This window comes from Melanotaenia boesemani, chromosome 12 (genome assembly GCF_017639745.1).
Source record: "Melanotaenia boesemani isolate fMelBoe1 chromosome 12, fMelBoe1.pri, whole genome shotgun sequence".
Taxonomy (NCBI): domain Eukaryota; kingdom Metazoa; phylum Chordata; class Actinopteri; order Atheriniformes; family Melanotaeniidae; genus Melanotaenia; species Melanotaenia boesemani.
In genome coordinates, this window is record NC_055693.1 from 30,866,750 (window position 1) to 30,886,808 (window position 20,059).

At 43.1% G+C, this 20,059-nt stretch overlaps 1 long non-coding RNA gene across 1 annotated transcript; it reads right to left on the bottom strand.

Moving 5' to 3' along the window:
* Positions 1-608: 608 nt before the first annotated feature.
* LOC121650486 lies at positions 609-19,103 on the bottom strand. Its single transcript, XR_006012287.1, has 3 exons — positions 19,004-19,103; positions 5,290-5,297; positions 609-620 (listed from the first exon to the last, which is right to left on the bottom strand). It is a non-coding gene; the product is annotated as an uncharacterized LOC121650486 (long non-coding RNA).
* Positions 19,104-20,059: the final 956 nt, after the last annotated feature.

A 20,059-nucleotide genomic window follows, 5' to 3' on the forward strand; every position in this document is an offset into this window, starting at 1 on the left:
CTATCTATCTATCTATCTATCTACCTACCTACCTACCTACCTACCTACCTACCTACCTACCTATCTATCTATCTATCTATCTATCTATCTATCTATCTATCTATCTATCTATCTATCTATCTATCTATCTATCTATCTACCTACCTACCTGCATGACTTACACAATGAAGGTTTTTACATGCATATAATGAACTTCCATAACATTTTGTTTGATTTTCTTAATGGATTCTATTTACATGATGAAGGGAAGTCAACTGTCTGTCATTGTGTCACTGGTTTAATCCCTGACTTCCTTAAACCACATGCAGATGTGTCCATATGAGATACTGAACCTCACCTTGCCTTTCACTTCATCATTGGTGTGACCAGGTGTTTATTAGAGGGGGGGAAAAAAAAAAAAACTACTGTTAAAACAAAAAGCACAGGTGTTAGACATCAGTGGCAGCCAGCCCTACTCCCGGTGTAGGACCCTATGCTAGTAGCTGACAGCTAGCCTCTAGTGCCTTTTCATTCAGAGCATGTGTGAACATGGCCTGTAGATACTGTCCATGTATTGTGTTGTACTCACACAATACAAAAACATTTGCTTAGAAACAACCAAGCGAAGTATAACGTAGAAACTTAAAGAAAGGTTGAACAATGACACTGTTTTTCTTTATAAAGTTTACATCATGACTTCATGTTTGTTCAACATATACCCAACCAATCCTATGAGAAGTGTGTGCTACTTTGAAGAGCTGAGGCAAAATAATGCAATAAATACATGTAGAAACAGTGTGGAGTTCCTTTATTCAGGGAAAGAACTGCAACATCAGAGGCAAGTATGGAACGTTGGTGGTTTTATTTAAGGATTATGTTTGTACGAACATGTTTGTAAAACATGTTACTTTGTGGGTTAAAAAAAAATATGAAATGGATCGAAATTCAGTTAAACTCTTCTTCTGCTCCATCTTCAGGCTGGAGGATAATTTCACAAAAGAGAGTTATACAGTATCATTAGCTGCTTCTTGCTGCACAAAAAGTAAAGCACACAAAGCACTGCACAACTGGATTTTACAAACGGCTTTAAACTAATCCTGCAATTGCAGATTGCCTGATTTTGCACTTCCTCTGGTGAAATCCACGAGCTTGCTGAGGTGGGAAACCAGAATTTTGTAAATCCTTCTGTCTGTTAGCTTCTTAGGCCAAATAATATGTCTGCACAAATCAGCTTACAGGTATAAGTATTATATAGGCATTGACTGCAGAAAAATATCATAGGCCATTTTTGTATTATTTCTTTTTCTTCTTTTGGATCTTATGTGTATAAAAATGTGCAATTCACTAAAAGTGGCTTAAATTTAAGTTTAATCTTTTAAAGTCTTTCAAAACACCACTAACTTTTTGATGAGCATCTGGTAAATGAACCACTGCCGTTTGTTAATTTCAAAAATTCCTGCAGGAGTTTCTTCCCCAGTTCAGTCGCAGCACAAAGTTGTATTGCAAGGCAACCCCTTCCTCACCCCCCACCCCAATCAAGTGATGTGAACCACTAATACCCTATCCTAATCCATTACCAGGATGTTAAAAGGTGTTCTCCTCCTCCTTCCTTTGCAATACAATAAAATAAACATGAGCCATTACAGAAACCATAAAGAGTGATTAAGTCTGTCTTCCAAACAGGATGAACTCAAATAAGCTGCTGGTAGAATTCATGCCCGGGACAAATGTACTTCCGAGGACAAGAACTGCATTCCTTTTGCTCATGCTGACAAAACCACAGACCATGCCACCTCACTCAAAGTTTATTCAAATAATAAAAGGTTATTGCTCACAGAGCACACTCTTTGTCTTTACTGTTGTAAGCAGTAGGTAGCAATATTTTATGTGCTCCTGTTTTTCCAAAACATTAACTAAAACAAAAAATTTAAATTAAAATATGAGGTCAAAGTAAACTTTTCAAAGTGTCAAAGTAACACCTTTCCAACATTGCACAAGAGGTTTTACTTTTTTAAAGGAGCAGTGGATTTTCTGTGTATGTGTGATGTGATATTACACGTCTTCCATGATGCTGCAGTATGCATCAAACCACGACAATTAAAATGGAAACTTAATTCTCCCAGCAAAACCCTCCATGCATATAGCTTTAGAAATTATATTGTCAGCCCCTGCATTTTTTTTTTTTTTTGGTTGGTTGGTTTGCATCACTTAACACAACACTCCACTTTCAACATCTTTGAAGATGCAGGTCTTTTCTTGTTTTGGAAACAAACAGGAAATGAACTCTTACACCTGCAAGTCTCAAGTTTCTCTCGTTAGCTTTCATTATTCCTTCCTTTCTGAATGTTTTCACAGGTCGCTGCAAATCAAAAACATTGCCACAAGATGATGCTGCCACCCCCATGCTTCACTATAGGAAGTCTCAGGTTTAAAGATTTTCTGGTACTTGTGGCTTTTTCCTTGATGGCCACACAGGATACCTTGATCCAGATGTTTGCAGATCCTTCTATTGCTTTTAGTGAAGGTATTAAAGAATCCTCCCTGCAGAGACCATTTATTTTTGCGGAGAATACAATGTAAAGTCTTTTGGAGAAACGCTATAATTTCTGCTGTAGAGCTCTTTGGTATTTTTGTGATTAACCTCCTTCTTGCTTGTTCGATGGGTCTTGGTGGTATTTCCTTTCTTTAAAAACCAGAACAGATCATGTCTAGGGGTTCACAATTCCCAAAACATAAATAACAATATACACAAGTATAAAAGGAGGAGTCCAGTTATGAATCTGAACAATTACATTCCCATTTTATTTCTAATATGTGTCTCTGAGATTTTAAATTAACTTGTTTATTACCAAATTTTCCTCTGCAAAATAAAAACATGGATGTCATTCACTGGATTTCCCCCAACATATAATGTATGTGTTTTTTTCATTTCATGTCGGTTATGTTAGTGAAAATGTAGGTTTTATGCCTGGCAAACTACATAGTCTAAATTTATGCAAATTCCTCGATTGGACTTATTGACACATATAAAAACAAACATGTGTAATATGTGTAAAATATTATAAATAGGCACTATTGTGATAGAGTAAGGGTAGATAAGGGTCTGTAAGTTTAAATCTTCTTCATCCTCATTCTCCAAAATGTTGATCTTTGCTTCACTATTCAGCAGTCTAGCAATGGCCTGTTTTGCCTCAGTATTCTGAGCTTTAACTGTAAGAGTGACTGTGATTTCGCACACATTACTTTAGGATTCTTTTAGGTTTAGAAGATTTTAAACCTCTAATAATTTTATTTTAGAAAGAAAACAAAGAAAAAAACCAAAAAAAAAAAACAAACAAACAAAAAAAAAAACCAACAAAGATAAACTGAATATTCAAATATTCTTCATTGACTTTTTATCCTGCAAACACATACAACACAGTCAACAAGGCCGCAGACAGAAGTCACAATATATATACACAGCAACAGCAAAATAAGCATACATGTATAAAACAGAAAATTAATAATAATAATAATATCAAGTAATGAAAAAAATAAAGACTAAATATAGAGAGTGCAAATTCTAACTCATTACAGAGATTGTGAATCAGTTAAGTAGTATCCCTAGCTTGAAAGTAGTTCAAAATTAAAGTAGTTCAAAAATGGCTGCAAGACATTGCAAAACATCTGGGTTGACCCCCTGATCTAGTATTTCAATTTCTCAAGTTTTAAATGTGCCATTACATTCCCAACCCAGTGTCTGTGCCTGGAAGACCTAGCAGATTTCCAGTTACATAAAATAAGGCACCTGGGAATGAAAAAGCGATGGCATCCGACGGCGCCACAGATATCGCCACCTCCGCAGGGACCACACCAAACAATGTGATTTCAGGATCGTGGCTTATCTCTTTGTTGCAGATGTAAGAGAATGTGTCAAATATTGAGGACAAAAACTATGCCAACTTTGGGCATGCCCAAAACATATGGTAGAGGGTGGCCGAAGCTTGGCAGCATTGGGAGCAGTTTGGATCCACACCTGAATATATTCTGGAGCACTTTAAACTGGAGCAAATCATGCCTGATACAGTTTGAACTTGTTTGAACTCTTTAAATTGTAGATTGCCAGGAGTCATCCAAAACTTCAAATCCCAGTCCCTTCTCCCACAGTGCCTTAATATTATTAAGTGATGGAGAGGCGATCATTCAAATACTCTCATGCAATCTGCTCACTACCACTCTTTGGTCTGGATCTCCACCCAACCACTTATCTATCCAGTCATTTGGCAGGAATGATGGAAAGGAAGGACAAAAGATGTGCTTCCGGACAAAGATGTGCACCTGCCAATATCTTAAGGAATGTGAGTTGGGAATATTGTACTCACTTACAAGCTGCTCAAAAGACATGGACTCACCATGTTTAAAAAGATCTTTCACCCATTTCAGACCATTCCTGAGCCATAACCTAAATGCTGTATCCATGAGTGAGGGTGAGAAGAGTGCATTAGCTGAACCTGGGAGAGTGGGCATAGCCTGTCAATGTTTGAAGTGGGTCCTAATTTGAGACTTTATTTGTAGTGAGCCACTCACAATGGGATTATTTGTGAGGCACTGTGTACTAAGTGGTAGTGGCATATATATTAAAGAAGGTAAGGAAACAGGATGGGTAGAATGTTGTTCCATTTCAACCCATACAGATCCACCCCTTCATAAAATGCAGAAACCAAGTATGACAGTTTATGAATATATGCCACCCAATACTATTGTAGAAAATTTGGTTGTGCTAAACCTCCAGACGGTTTCTGATTTTCAAGATGTGACCTCCTTATCAGTGGGATAATCTTATTCCATATGAAGATAGACATAGATTTATCTAACTCTTTAAAAAAGGACTTTGGGATGAACATAGGCACTGTATGAAACAAGAATAAAACCCTGGGCATAATTGTCATCTTGACAGAATTCATTACTGGCAAGTGATATAGGCAGTGCTGACCAACAAACAGGGCTCTGTTTGGCCCTCTCTAGGACTGGCATATAATTTTGTTTGAATAAATCCCTGTATGTATGTGCTACTGATATGCCAGGATATGTAAAAGTGTCACGAGTTTCTATTAGTGGATATGTGTTGAGCTTGGTCATTAACATTAAAGAGCAAGCTCTTAGTAAGGTTGGTTTTGTAGCCTGAAATCTCCCCAAAGCTAGAGATAGTTTCTAATGTCTTTGGAATATAGACGGAAGGATTGGGCAGATAGAGTATCAGGTCATCTGCATATAGAGACAGCTTGTAAGTTTGGCACCCATTATTAATACCCCTGAGCTCCCCAGTACTACTAATCCAACTGCGAGTGGTTCAATAGCCAGGTCAAATAAGAGCGGGCTTAGGGGACAGCCTTGTCTTGTCCCCCTACATATAGGAAATAATCTGAAATGATCTTATTAGTTTGTACCAAGGCTTGCGTTGTAGCATACAGGACCCTTATCTAGGAACAAAAGGTTGGTCCAAAACCGAACCTCTCTGAAGTTGCAAATTCATTCTCAATCCAATTGAATGCTTTGTGTCATTGAGTGACAGCAACACTTCCACAGTGACTTTTACAGAGAATAAAGAACATTAAAAAGCCTATGTACAGTGCTAAAAAGCTGCCGCCCTATAATAAAACCAGTCTGATCTGGATATGTGACTGTATGCATGACAGCCTCCAATCTACTAGCTAGTTAAGATCTTGTAGTCGCAGCAATGTAGGCTTACAGGGCAATAAGATTCACATTTCAGGGGGTCTTTCCCTTCTTAAGAATCACTGAGATGGTGGGTTGGGTCATTGTAGGGAGAGGTGTCTTCCACTCAAGAGCTTCGGCATAAACACTCACTGTCCTCTGGTCCGCTGGGGAGGTCTCCCATGGGACAGGATGGTAGGGAGGGGGAGGTGCTGGGGAGTGAGACTGGGAAATTTGTATGCTGTGTGTGTTTATGCTGTGTGTATAGATGTGTGGGTGGGTGTTACGTCCTCGATTTCTAGGAGTGGTGAGGACGGAACACAAAATGAGTCGAAACCGGATCTCAAATAAAAAAACACAATTTATTACAAAATTGTGGGTTCAGATACAGGTCCGGAATCTACCCAAAATAAACAATGAAAAGGTTGTCAAAACAATTAACCAACTAAAGGTGTCCACAAAGGGTAACAAGTTCAAACAAAGGTTTCTAAAATGATTAACATTAAATATTACAAACAAACCAAATATGTCCCAATCAAAAATGGGTGCACGCACAAAGGCGGAATTTAGCTCAAACACAACCAAAAGATTTCAACAAAAGACGTCACCTCACTCAGGGTATAAGGAACACAACTCCAAATAAAGACTTTACAAGTTAGCTGTCTACACAAGCCAAAACGACACAGGGTCACTTCCACAACCACAGTACACAACACTCCCAGTCTGGCAAGCTGCGTCCCTCTGTCCACAGCTGCCATGAATAAAGCAGATGACGGGGTTTAGTAGGAGCAGCAGCAGCGCTATTGGTCGGCAGGTGAGTATCCCGGAAGCAGGGGGACCAATCCAGTCGGGGTGGGGCGGTGCCAGGCGGTGTCACTCTGTCAGTCTATGGCAAGACAAGCTGCAGTTTCATCAGGTCATTAGGCCGGCAGGCAGGCGGCCGTAACAGTGGGTGTGTGTGTGCTAGGTTGAATGGGAAAGTGCAAGGACACAGGTTCGGGGACTCAGCCCAAAAGGGTGTCGTGGGCCCCCCCTCCTGTGGGCTCACCACCTGCAAGAGGGACCATAGGGGTCAGGTGCAGTGTGGGCTGGGCGGCTGCCAGAGGCAGGGACCATGCTGGTCTGATCCTCGGCTGCAAAAGCTAGCTCTAGGGACGTGGAATGTAACCTCTCTGTCGAGGAAGGAGCCTGAGCGGGTGCACGAGGTTGAACGGTTCCGGCTAGATATAGTTGGACTCACCTCGATGCATGGGCTCTGGAACCCCTGTACTTGAGAGGGGCTGGACCCTCTTCCATTCTGGAGTAGATCCCGGTGAGAGGCGTTGAGCAGGTGTGGGCATGCTCATTGCCCCCCAACTTGGCGCCTGTACGTTGGGGTTTACCCCGGTGGACGAAAGGGTAGCCTCCTTCCGCCTTTGGGTAGGGGGACAGGTCCTGACTCTTGTTTGTGCTTATGTACCAAATAGCAGTTCAGGGGACTCCTTTTTGGAGTCCTTGGAGGGGGTGTTGGAGAGCACTCCTTCTGGGGACTCCCTCGTTCTGCTGGGAGTCTTTAATGCTCACGTGGGCAATGACAGCCGGACCTGGAGGGGCGTGATTGGGAGGATTGGCCCCCCTAATCTGAATCCGAGTGGTGTTTTGTTGTTGGACTTCTGTGCTCATCATGGACTGTCCATAACAAACACCTTGTTCAGACATAAGAGTACCCACATGTGCACTTGGCACCAGGAGACTCTAGGCCGCAGTTCAGTGATTGACTTTGTAGTCGTGTTGTCGGACTTGCAGCGGCATGTTCTGGATATGCTGATCACCACCTGGTGGTGAGTTGGCTCAGATGGTGGGGGAGGATGCCGGTCAGGCCTGGCAGGCCCAAGCATGTCGTGGGGGTCTGCTAGGAACGTCTGGCAGAGTCCCCTGTCCGAAAGAGTTTCAACTCCCATCTCCGGCAGAGCTTCAACCATGTCCCGCGTGAGGCAGGGGACATTGAGTCCAAATGTTCGTGCCTCTATTTTCGAGGTGGCCAGCCGCAGCTGTGGCCATAGGGCCGTCGGTGCCTGTCGTGGTGGTATACCCAGAACTCGTTGGTGGACACCGGCAGTGAGGGATGCCGTCAAGCTGAAGAAGGAGTTCAATCGTGCCTTTTTGTCCTCTGGCACTCCAGAGGCAGCTGATGGGTATCAGCGGGCTAAGCGGAATGCGGCTTTGGCGGTTGCTAAGGCAAAAGCTCGGGCATGGGAGGAGTTTGGAGAGGCCATGGAGAATGACTTCCGGACGGCTTTGAGGAGATTCTGGTCCATCATCCGGCGGCTCAGGAGGGCAAAGCAGTGCTCCGTCAACACTGTGTACAGTGGGGATGGGGGACCGGAAGGTGTGCTCCAGCGACAGGGGGATCACACTCCTCAGCCTCCCCGGTAAGGTCTATTCAGTGGTACTGAAGAGAAGGGTCCGTCAGATATATGAACCTCGGATTGAGGAGGAGCAGTGTGGTTTTTCGTCCCGGTTGTGGAACAGTGGACCAGCTCTACACCCTCTTCAGGGCTTTTGAGGGGGCATGGGAGTTTGCCCAACCAATCTACATGTGCTTTGTGGACTTGGAGAAGGCATTTGACCGTGTCCCCTGGGGTCTCTTGTGGGGAGTATGGAGTGCCAGACCCGCTTGTACGAGCTGTCCGGTCCTTGTACGAATGGTGTCAGATCTTGGTTTGCATTGCCGGCAATCAGAATCATTTCCACTGTGGGTTGGACTCCACCAAGGCTGCCCTTTGTCATCGATTCTGTTCATAACTTTTATGGACAGAATTTCTAGGCGCAGCCGAGGTGTTGAGGGGATCCGGTTCGGTGGCCTCAGGATTGGGTCTCTGCTCTTTGCAGATGACGTGGTTCTGTTGGGTTCGTTGGGCCGTGATCTCTCACTGGAGCGATTCGCAGCCAAGTGTGAAGCGGCTGGGATGAGAATCAGCATCTCCAAGTCCAAGACCATGGTCCTCAGCTGGAAAAGGGTGGAGTGCTTTCTCTGGGTCTGCAATAGGGTCCTGCCCCAAGTGGAGGAGTTCACGTATCTTGAGGGAAGGATGGAGCGGGAGATCGACAGGCGGATCGGTGCGGCGTCTGCAGTGATGCGGACTCTGCATTGGTCTGTCGTGGTGAAGAAAGAGCTGAGTCAAAAAGCAAAGCTCTCGATTTACCGGTCAATCTACGTTCCTACCCTCTCCTATGGTCACGAGCTGTGGGTAGTGACCGAAAGAACAAGATCGCGAATACAAGCGGCCGAAATGAGTTTTCTCCGCAGGGTGGCCGGGCTCTCCCTTAGGGATAGGGTTAGAAGCTTGGTGATCAGGGAGGGGCTCAGAGTAGTTGTTGTTCCTCCACATCGAGAGGAGCCAGATGAGGTGGCTCGGGCATCTGGTCAGGATGCCTCCTGGATGCCTCTCTGGTGAGGTGTTCCGGGCACATCCCACCGGAAAGAGGCCCTCGGGATCCCTCCGGATGAGCTTGTGAATGTGGCCGGGGAGAGGGAAGTCTGGGTTTCCCTGCTTAGGCAGCTGCCCCCGCAACCCGACTCTGGATAAGAGGAAGAAAATGGATGGATGGATGGACATTCATTAGCCGGTTAGCTCATATTAGATCCAAGTTGGCTCGGTTAGCTCTTAGCTACAGGCAGAGCGGAGTTTGATAGACATTAATTGTCCACCCCCACGCTCACAGCCCCCCTCTTAGCTCCTCCACTTTGCCCATTTTTTTCTTTTCCAGGAGTGACAACAGGTGTGACGTTGCCAAGATGATAATGATCGGAACCGCCCAATGAGTTTTGCTCTTCAGAAACCTATGGGTGACGTCACGGAGGCTCCGTCCAGTGGTCTGGGCTCTCCCACTGGCCTCCTCCCACGTCTTTCCTTCCCCCCCCAAGCATGTGGTGGGTGTGTGCCTTCTGGGGTCAATAGTGGCTCATTGGCTGCGTTTGCTGTGTCGCCCAGTTTTGGGGGACAGCTGCTCCTGGCGTTTTCTTGGGGGCCTCCCGGGGAGCTCACCATGTAGAGGGAACTGTGGACTTACAACCCCCAACCCCTCTTCTTCCCCACTCTCTGTCTCTCACGCGCACACACACACATACCCACACATGTAGGGATTTGGGAGACATGCACATCACACGGGTTGGAGCGGAGGGGGCCATCTAAGTGGCCTCCTTGGCTGCACCTTGTGGCAACTCGCCTCTAAGTTTTAATTACACTTAGACACCAAAACACAAGAAACACAACACACAAACAACTTCTAGGGGGAGTACTACGTAGTGCATGGCGGGAGGGGCTGCTGATATGGCCTCACTCCCAGCACAATGCGGTCACTGCCCCTCAGTTTTAATTGCAAACAACACACACTGTCACGGCTGGGTTCAGCCGTCGGAGGGAGGAAAGCAGGACCCAAATAGCAGACGTGATAACAGAACAGGTTTATTAAACACGAGGGATCTGGGTGGTCTGAGCTGGAGAGGGTCCGGGGTTCAGGTTCTCTGGGGGAAGAGGAAAATGGTGAGTGGAGTTCTATGCAACAAAGTCCTGTGATTCCAAGCTGGTGAGTGGCTTACTATATCCAAATGAAACTCCGGATTGAAGGAGGAGGTAGGCTGTCACGGCTGATCCTGAGCTGAAGGATGAAGGGCGGGCAGGCAGGTGGCGAGGTATACAGCTGGCGGTTGGAGGAGGAAGACTGGAGGTCAGATCACTGGAATGCTGGAGTGTATCGATGCTGGAGAAGAGGTGAGGAAGCAAAGGTAAGTATACTAGACAGGAACAATAGAATTACTAGTAGCGGCCTGATTTACCACAAAAAACAGTGAGATAATCTGGCGAGGTCTGGTTGCTCCTGCAGTCCTCATAAAGGGAGGCTTGATGAGAGTTGATGGAACGCAGCTGCGGAGAAAAGAGCAGACCGGACTCCGCCCCAAGCTCACTGAAACCTGCACAGCCCCACCTAAAGCTCAGGTAGAGAAAGACATGCAGCAGAACCGTGACACACACAAACAGTCAGAAGCAGGGAAGGTGAGGGCATTGGGGACCTCTCACACCCCTGTTCCCCTGGGCACCTTCGGGGGTGCCCTGGTTCCAGGGGTGTGTGGCTGGAAGTTCGGGGTGTGTTCTGGCCCACGCTGGGTGGTTGTCTTCCTGGGCATGGTGCAGACCCTCTGTCTTTGGTGGGGGGGTTCCCTCCAGGCTCTTGGGGCCCTGGGCCCTTCACTCTGGCCGCCTTGAATGGCCGGTGCCTGGCGGGGTCTGCGGCTGTCAATATTGACCCGCCGGTGCCCTCGCCCCGTGACCGTGGGAGCTCTGGCTGGGGCTCTCTTCTGCCACCCTATGGGTGGCATCGGGGTCGTCTTCGATGTGGGGTGGCTTGGGTTCGTGTTCCAGGGTTACTGCTGACCTGGGTCTCTGGGCTGCCCTAGTCTGCCTCTAGCCTCTGTGGAGGTGTAGTAGCATTTGCACGATCTCACTCACCACTCCTCAACACTGATCACTTCTCATTCCTCATACTCTGCATGCTGTCACAGTCACTGAGTTGTCCAATGGGTCTATACACTAAAAGATATTTTGTTTTCTCTCTGAGTGTGTATCTATTACTTCAGTTGTTGTTGTGATACGTTTGTGATGTTTTTTGATTTAGTTATTATTTAGGAACTCTTGATTACTATCAGCTATGTTTTTCTGTAAAGGTCTTAGGAAATTTTCTGGTGTGTTTATGTATAAATGTAGCAGTTTGTTGTCTGGTGATAGTTTGGATTGAAGGGCCGTTGCCTTCTATCTGTTATGTTTTTCTCTCCTCTTTCGTTCTGCTTTCCGTTTTGCTTCTTTCTGCTGTCTTCCTTCTTTTTCTGTCCCCTCCGGTCAGGTCCAACAAGATTACATAGATGCCATGATTCAAAGTAAATAAATAACAGTAAATAAATAAATAAATGAATTAGATTATCAATCGGAGCCTTATACCCATAAGCCTCCCTTTAGCAAAGTAAATTTGCTCAGCACAACACAGCAACCTTTCCTTTGTTTGATGCTACATTTTCTTAGAAATTGTCATATAAGCTTCTTTTCCCCAAAGTTATCTTTAAGCCTTTATATAGTTTACCAATGAGCCATCCCTTTCTTAGCATAACTCTCATGCCGTCATACTCTTCCCTTCTTGAATTATTGGTTTAATAGTCCTTTGTGCAATTCAGTATGTAAAATGTTCTCACAATCCACCTAAATCTATAAATATCCATAACTTTGTCCCTGATGTATTTTGAGAATTATGGTGTTTACTTTTTGGTACCTCTTAAACTAATTGTGTGGCTTCTTTAGTTAATTAGCAGAACTATGTTTTAATTTTTGGCTTTCAAGGGTAAGTGTAAATACACATACAGGGACAACTTTTCTGTTTTCAACTTTTAAAAGTTACTTTTCATTTCACTTTAACCTGACTCATTCTCTTTTGGTCTGTTATATAAAGTCCCATCCATAAATCCATTTTGTGTACCTGCTTATTCCAATGGACGGTTGCAGGGGCCTGAAGCCTGTCCCAGTTGATATCAGGCAAGAACTGGGTACACCCTGGACAGGATGCATGTGTGTTAAAGACAATGTTAAGCTGATAAAAAGGCCATAAAACCTAAAAACATTTAACAACATAAAGTGTTTTTGCAAAATCAACAGATCACATGACATTACATTGTTTCAGTAGAAATGTTTTCAATTTTTGAAAATGAAATTAACAGTAAAGTAGCCTGAGTCTGAATCTTTTCTTCAACTTGATGGAGTGGGGGGCCAACAAGAGGTTCAGTTGCCCAAGGATTCTTCAACATGTAGAGAAAGTCAAGGATCAACCACAGCAATCTTGTAAGAGAAAGATGACCACCTAGTCTCCTGGCCTAAAAATGGCTGTCACTGCTGGACATTGGAAGGAAATCACAAATTATTCACTTATTAAAAAATTTTCATTTATTTTAGAATTGGCAACTTCATACATCTCATGCACTCTTTGGCTCTTTACGGGTTTGTTCACCTACCTTCTGTTTACACAGATACATAATCACACAGAATTTTCTTTTCCTCTCATAAAACTAATCCCTGCATGCCTTCAAATGGCTTAGATTTAACAGTACAAAATGCAAATTAGACAGAACTCTGTCTCCATTTTTCCTGGCAACAGCTGCTTTCCCTCAACTCTCCTCAAACAGTTGTGACTTTGCAATTTGACTATGCCAACAATTAACGTGCTGTTCAGATAAGTCTTTCTCCTGAGCATCAACTAACATATTCCACCTTGCAAATTGACAGGATTGTTGTTACACATGAAATCTTGGACGTCTGAACCCATGAAAATGACTGCTTATTTAACTTTTATGTCTTTCTAAGCATTTAAAAAAACAATGGAAAGAATAAAAACTTCATTTTAACTGAAGTGGTTTTTAAGTGCTACTGACATTTTTTACTTTGACCCAAACAGGCCAACAGTCCCATTGCTCAGCTCTGTCCTGACGGCACACGTGTTAATGTTCATTTCAGATGCTTTATACGTGATGGTGTATTGTCCAGATGCTTCCTGCGTTGGAGTAAGAAGGTTAGAAGCACCGGAAGGTGAGACTAGGATAACAAATCTATTACTACAGACACCAGATGATTAATAGTCAAATGCCTGTGCTCAGAGTCTGAGGTTTGTGCATGTGCCGACACACATCCACAAGCCTGAAGGACACTTGATAATCCTACAATTCAGCTTCGAATTTCAGTCGTCCAATAAATGTAAGCTATGAAAATGATTGTTATATTGTCTGGATGTCATATTTTAAAATGTCTTATTAGCTTCCATGGTGCACTGATGTCCATTTATAGCACATTTGACATGTTTGCAAACATTCTTTCTGAGTCCGTTTGAGGCTTCAGCATTTCAGTCTGTGTGTGTATGTGTGTGTTTGTACATGTACAGAGCGGAGGTACCCAAATTAGAGATTATGCACAAGTTTGTGGGGTTGGGAGGTTAACCACTGATTAATTGCATGGCTCCAGTTGGTTGCGGTGAGGGCACACTACTGTAATTTTGCAGCTGCTTGATTTCAGCATATGAAACATGCTGTCCAATTGGCCTTCTGACTGCATACCAAAGCACTTAAAATAGTGTTCATTTCTCAAGGCCCTATGCTGTCAGCAAAACAATATGGGAAGTTGTTAATAATGTGTTTTCCTCACAACCGAAAGCAACAACAAAAAACTTTCTGCCCTGAAGGTAATTTTTATTTTATGGTGGTTATTTATTTTTTCCTTTTTCTTTCTGTCTTTACATTGGCTACATGTAAAGACTTGTTTTTAATTTGATCATTTAAGAAATGGGCTGTTTGTCTTTGAGAGATTGAACAGAAATATTTACCAATGGCACAGCAATGTATTAATACATAAGTAAGCAAAAGAGAATAACTCTGAGTCATTATGAGATCTTTTATGTTCATCTTTATTTATTTATCTTGTTATACTGCCAGTAACTTAGGAGAATTTCCAATAAATGTGAGACTACATCTGGGACATCTCTTTTAAAGAAAGTCATTGTTAGATTTTGTTTAGCTGCCTAGAATAAAACCTCTGACGCATAAACACACTGATGATTTACTTCTTCGAATGTGTGTAACTTTGCCAAAAGTAAGGCTTGTTTGCTCTGATACAAGGTGTTTTTAATCACTTACAGATTCCACAAAGTTGAGTCTTGCCAGGGCACATAAAACACAACAGATGGAGATGTCTGCTTGATGTAGCTTGATATTAGACAGATAAGAAGGAATGTTGAGAGCCTGGATGACTGAATTGAATTTGTTTGCTAATGACTGTGGCGCCCTGACAGTAGCGCCTTGGTGAAGATGTCAAGTTACTTTTCACACTGTAAATCATCATCAAACTTTTAGGCCAACATTCTTTTTTCATAGTCACACAATGTCCATCCAGCTACCAGATACAGCTAGGACAATCTCATGTTACAAATAGGAGCTTCACCAAAGAAAAAACTGGTTAAAATGATAAGATGTGAGGAGTAATTGATCACGTGACGTCATGCAAGCCAAGATGTAACAAAAACACAGCTTTTTGTGACTCATTCAAGGGGAGCAAAGAAAAGGGTTAAGGGATAAAACCTGCAGAGCGTTTGGAAGCTGTGCTTCTGGACTTCCTCAGAGTGTGTTTGACTCAAGAGATAATTAAAAGTGAACTGTTGGGCATGGAGCCACTGCAGGCATGGAGACAGGCTGTCAGGGGAATGGAGACTGGCCAAGGATCCTGACCTGCCACATGGCAACAGCTCTGTGACGTGGCAAGGCCACTTTGTGCTGTGAAGTGCACAGTAATGGAAACCTCACACTAGTCTTTTCCCTTTTACTTTCTCAATCTCTCCATCTCGAGGATGGATGATAAGTCACACTGTGGCAAATGTTCCCAAACACCCAAACCTGGATTAAATTAGACAGCCACCCTCATCAGTACTGTTCATTGCAGTCTGGACAAATCAGATGGAATAAGTGATGTGAACTATGAAAATGTGCAATAAAAAAATGCTTTATATCTATTTGTTTCCAAACTCAAGGTCACAAGGGTGGACTGGAGTCTATCCCAGCTCCTATCAACCTAGAGAAGGGGTACTCTCAGCAAGTCACTGGTCCAGAGAATGTTTTTAAAAACAGAAACAGATTTTCTTTTTTTTTAAACACATCATATCTATGATATAATTATTGATTTTGATACTTAATTTTCAGTTAAAGTATTGGTAGGGAAGTTAACCATAAAACAATTAAATTAACCAGCGACTGCCTGGACCCCCTTCTGCCTTCAGAAATGCCTTAAGCCGTCTGAGTGCGGTCGTTTACGGCGTAGCTGATGCTGGTGAGTTTGCTTTCGCACTTGAGCGTAGGGGGTTCACATAGTTTTGGTGTTGTGTTACAGTTTCTTCTCCTAATCTGAAGGTGGCAGCAGGCGTGGTATCGGCCGGTAAACTCACCAGGTCAGAGTTCTTTTGATGGTTCACTTCAGTTCAATAGGTATTTTATGTTTGAAAACAACAATGGAGCACAGTATGGTTCAGTGTCTTTATTAGCTTGTAGAAGAAAATAAGGAGATAATTTTAGCAGCCTCTCATCAATTTGATCCACTGGTTATTATTTTTTCACTGTTTTTAAAAATGTTGGTTACCACACAAATTCAGTGAGAAGATCCAGATATCCGGCAACCTAAACTGACCAATCATAAAGGTGTACCATCTGTGAAGCAGGGGTGCACGTCATGTCTTGAAGTTCTGCACAAGCCTCCTGAGCCCCGTCTCCACTAACGGGTCTGGGTTAGTACAGGATGGGTTGGTACACATTTTTGTGTGTGTGTGTTTCCATAGGCAAAAAATAAGATACTTCTCCAACTGTTTTAAATTTGTCCCAGTTACTTTTACAGCCTTTAGTTGCCCCTGCACCAACTTTTTGAGATGTGTTGCTGCCATCAAATTGAGATCATATTTTCCATGAAATTGCAGAATGTCTCACTTTCAGCATCTGATATGTCGTTTATGTCTTTTTAGGAATAAAATATTGATTGGTGAGGTTAGCAAATCATTGAAATATGATTTCATTTTATACAGCATCCTGAATTGTCCAGTGATTTAGATTTATAAGGTTGTGGCAAATGTCTCCCAGTTAAACACATCCACTTGCCGACATCGCATATGTTTGAGAGTATTTTTTTGTTTACAAGTTGTCATACTTATATAACCCATAACATTCAAAGATCAGAGGTGAAGGAATTGATTTCATGGTATCTCATGTGATGGTAAAATCCATTCAGAGATTAGCAGATCTGCAAAGGGGGACATGCCACGACTTATCTGCATTGAGACATCTTGGATCTGTTTAACAAATTCATCAAGCAAGACATGGAAGACCCAAGGCTCCTTTTTCCTACAGCCCCCCCTCTGCTCTTGTTCCTGTTTTGGTATTCTCCTCTGGAGAATCCTGCCACCCAGACCTTGATTCAGAACAGTAAATCAGGTTCCCCCTGACATTCCCCAAGTGTCGGGGTGTGCCGAATGGTAGTGGCATTCACAGTAAGTCTAAAGCAGTGCCTGAACTTTTGAACCTGTCACCTCCTCTTTCTTCTCTGCAACTGCATGTGAACTCTTCTTGCCTTTGTGTTACAAGCTGAAGATGGAATCAGGCAGATTGGACTTTGTGTGAACTTTTCTCATTAACCTAATTCCTCTTTTAATATAGATGTGGTCATCCCAGGGATTCTACAGCATGAGTTACCAACACGATATTCTGTTTACGTAAGAATTAATGATGACTGCTCTAGTGTTACTTAATATGTCTCCACATGACATAAGTACTTAAGTTTTTTCTATTCATGGATGGGAAGTGATACATCAGTGATAATGTGCCATTCCATGTTATCTAACATCTTGGTTCATTGTACAACTTTTTGGCCTCTTGTTGCTTCTTTTTACTTGTAAAGAAAGTCTGCAACAAAAAATACACAGTTCAAAAACCATCTAAGCTGAATTTTGTAACCATGTATTGTTTTATCAAAGCTGGGAATTTAATATTTTCACCTGCAATCTGTGCAAAAACATGCTGCATCATGACCAGACTATTCTTAGGCAAATGATTCTAACAATTTAAGAACAATCTTTAATAATGGCCATTTCTTTGATGCCAATTCTTTCAATCCAAAAGACAGTTGAAAGGTCATGGAGCGAAAGATTCAAGAATATGTCCTGTGAACACCCACACTCCTTTGATAGAAGGCTGATTAATGTTGGCTCACTTTGTTGCCAATGTGGACATGTTAGCATTGAAATTACGGCTCTATAACATGCCAAATTCAGTTTTTTCTTTGTTTTTTATTACTATGTTTGTTTTATTATATTGCTCTTTTAAATTCATATATGGACAAAATGGAGAAAAACAACAGGGAGACAACATTAAACAAACAAATAAAACACCACAAAATGCATAAACTGGATCGACAGGGATTAAAATAAATGGAGCGCACCTGACTCATCACTTCTTAGATGACTACACAGTCCTTAGGACAGATCTTAAGTCTCAGTTTCCACCACCGGTCAAACTCAAGATTCCAGTCCAAGAAATTTCCTTTTCTCATTTGAAACATGCAAACTCCAAACCAGCACTTTCACTTTTTCACTCTCCCCTTCATAATTAATCCAGTTACTTCAGTATCTTTTTATTTTTTCACCCATAAGTCAAAGATAGAACAGATTTTTTTTTCAATACGATGCCAAATTCTGGGTAAAATAAATTTTGGTGGGTGTAAATGAGAACGCAAGGATCAGTTTAGAAAAAGACTAATGAAGCAAATCATTGTGGTTATTTGTCCTGGGGGTGCTTTCACTATATTTGAACAGCATGATGTGCTGTTGTTTGCACTTTGCTACCTGAACAAAGGGCAGCTACTTGAGTAGCGGCATTCAAACAGAGTAAGTGATGTGTAGAAGAAAAAACGAAAATATGGTGGTGGTTGGGTTACAAGATGCAAATGAGAAAAGATGCAGGCGATAATAAATGGTGATGAAAGAGGAGTTGAAAGGCAATGAAATCTGACATGCAGATAGTTTGCACACATGCAGTCTAACTTGTGTCATCAACATGTGGCAAGCTCGGGGGAGCCAGAGGTTACATACACGTTAGCTCGGGATGCTATAGTAAATCATGTAATTAGTTACAGACAACGCCACCCCGGGACTTTCACCGCGGGGAATGATAACAGGGAGCTCCAACAAAGCACACAGGTTCGTTTTACTAAGGAGGCGTGAGACCAGCGTCCAAATAATTAAACAATTTTTATTGTTCAAATAAACAAAACAAAGCAGGACTAAAAAAAAGAAACTCACGGTCCAACATTAAAAGATGGCGGAAGCTTACCGGGAAGAAGGTGGGCCAAACAAAGTGAAGGGAACCAAACTAAAACCACCCCAGACACACATGCAAGGTAAACACTCTTCACACCGCAGCTCCGACCACACAGCACAGGCAGCCGTGCTCAGCATGCAAACGAGGGGAGGAGCAAACCAGGAAAAGGGACCCACACCGATAAGGCACCACCAACTCCTACGCTTTCCAGCCACTAAAAGAAAGAATAAAATACAATTAGTACAAGAACCGTGGAGTTTGGGCACGCCAAAATAAAAGACAATAAATAAACAAACATGAAACGGTTACAATATAAAATATCCACACTGGAAGCCACCCGCCAGCATCAGCCTTCGTCGCGGGCCTCGTCGCGGGCTTCCAGTTGAGCTGCAGTAAATAAAATGCGTCCCCAATAACTTAAAAAGTTAAAATAAGCAAAGCAGCATCAATCCGCCGAGCAGCGGTCTGTCAGCGTGGGGAATGGCTGTGAAGCTCTTGATCCACACGCCCCCGCGGACCGCTGCCTGTTGTCGAGAAGGTGGCTGTATCGTAAAAAAATGCCGTCGGATAAATTCCCCTAAAATAAAAACAAATAACAATGAAAATCCGCTGCAGCCGGGAAGAGCGCCCACCAACCATGGATTGACCTACCCGGATGACCAGCGCTCGTCACGCAGAGAAGCCGTTCCAGCACGAGAGGCAGCACAACACACAGGTTTCCCCTACTGGAGCACAGTCTGTTAACTCTGATAGTAAAACCCGATACAGCAGGAGAAGTGAGGTTAACCTACCACCGCAGTCTCAAGGTGATAGCCCATTCAACGCGCAGCAACAATCTCCACATCAGCCGGAAGTCAGGCGATCTGCCAACCAGACGAACCCTGTCCAAGACTGGCTCCTCGCCTGCTTAAATGCGTCGCCCCCTTCCGCTGATTGGTTAATACTGCACTTCCTCACCTCATACTGCCACAAACAGGTAACAGATATTTAATAGCCACGTATGCGCTGAGAGGGATTGATGACCTCTCCAGGGTGTGCAGGTCTCACCTGATAACAGCTGGGATAGACTCCGACCCCCCATAAATGTGTATTGGATGGATGGATGGATGGATGGATGGATGGACTGATGGATGGACAGATGGATGGAAACATTCTTTGCTTGCCTATGTAAATACTGTTGAAAGACCCATCCTATTGCCTTTAAGAAGCACTTTTTGTAACTTATGAATGAACGGCCGAACAGGCTGTTTAACTCTTTCTAAAACAAGAAAGTTGCACTTTGAAATCTTGTGAAAATGCACTTGTGGATGTGTGAATAAACAGCCTGGCTTGCTTTGGAAATGAAGTTTTCCTACAGCACACAGTGTTGACATATGCTCAGAAATATGCAATGTGGTGACTATAAAACTTTGTGTCAGACATAAAAAAAAGAAAAGAAAAAGGATTTGGGGTGAACAGCACTGCTGAAGAACA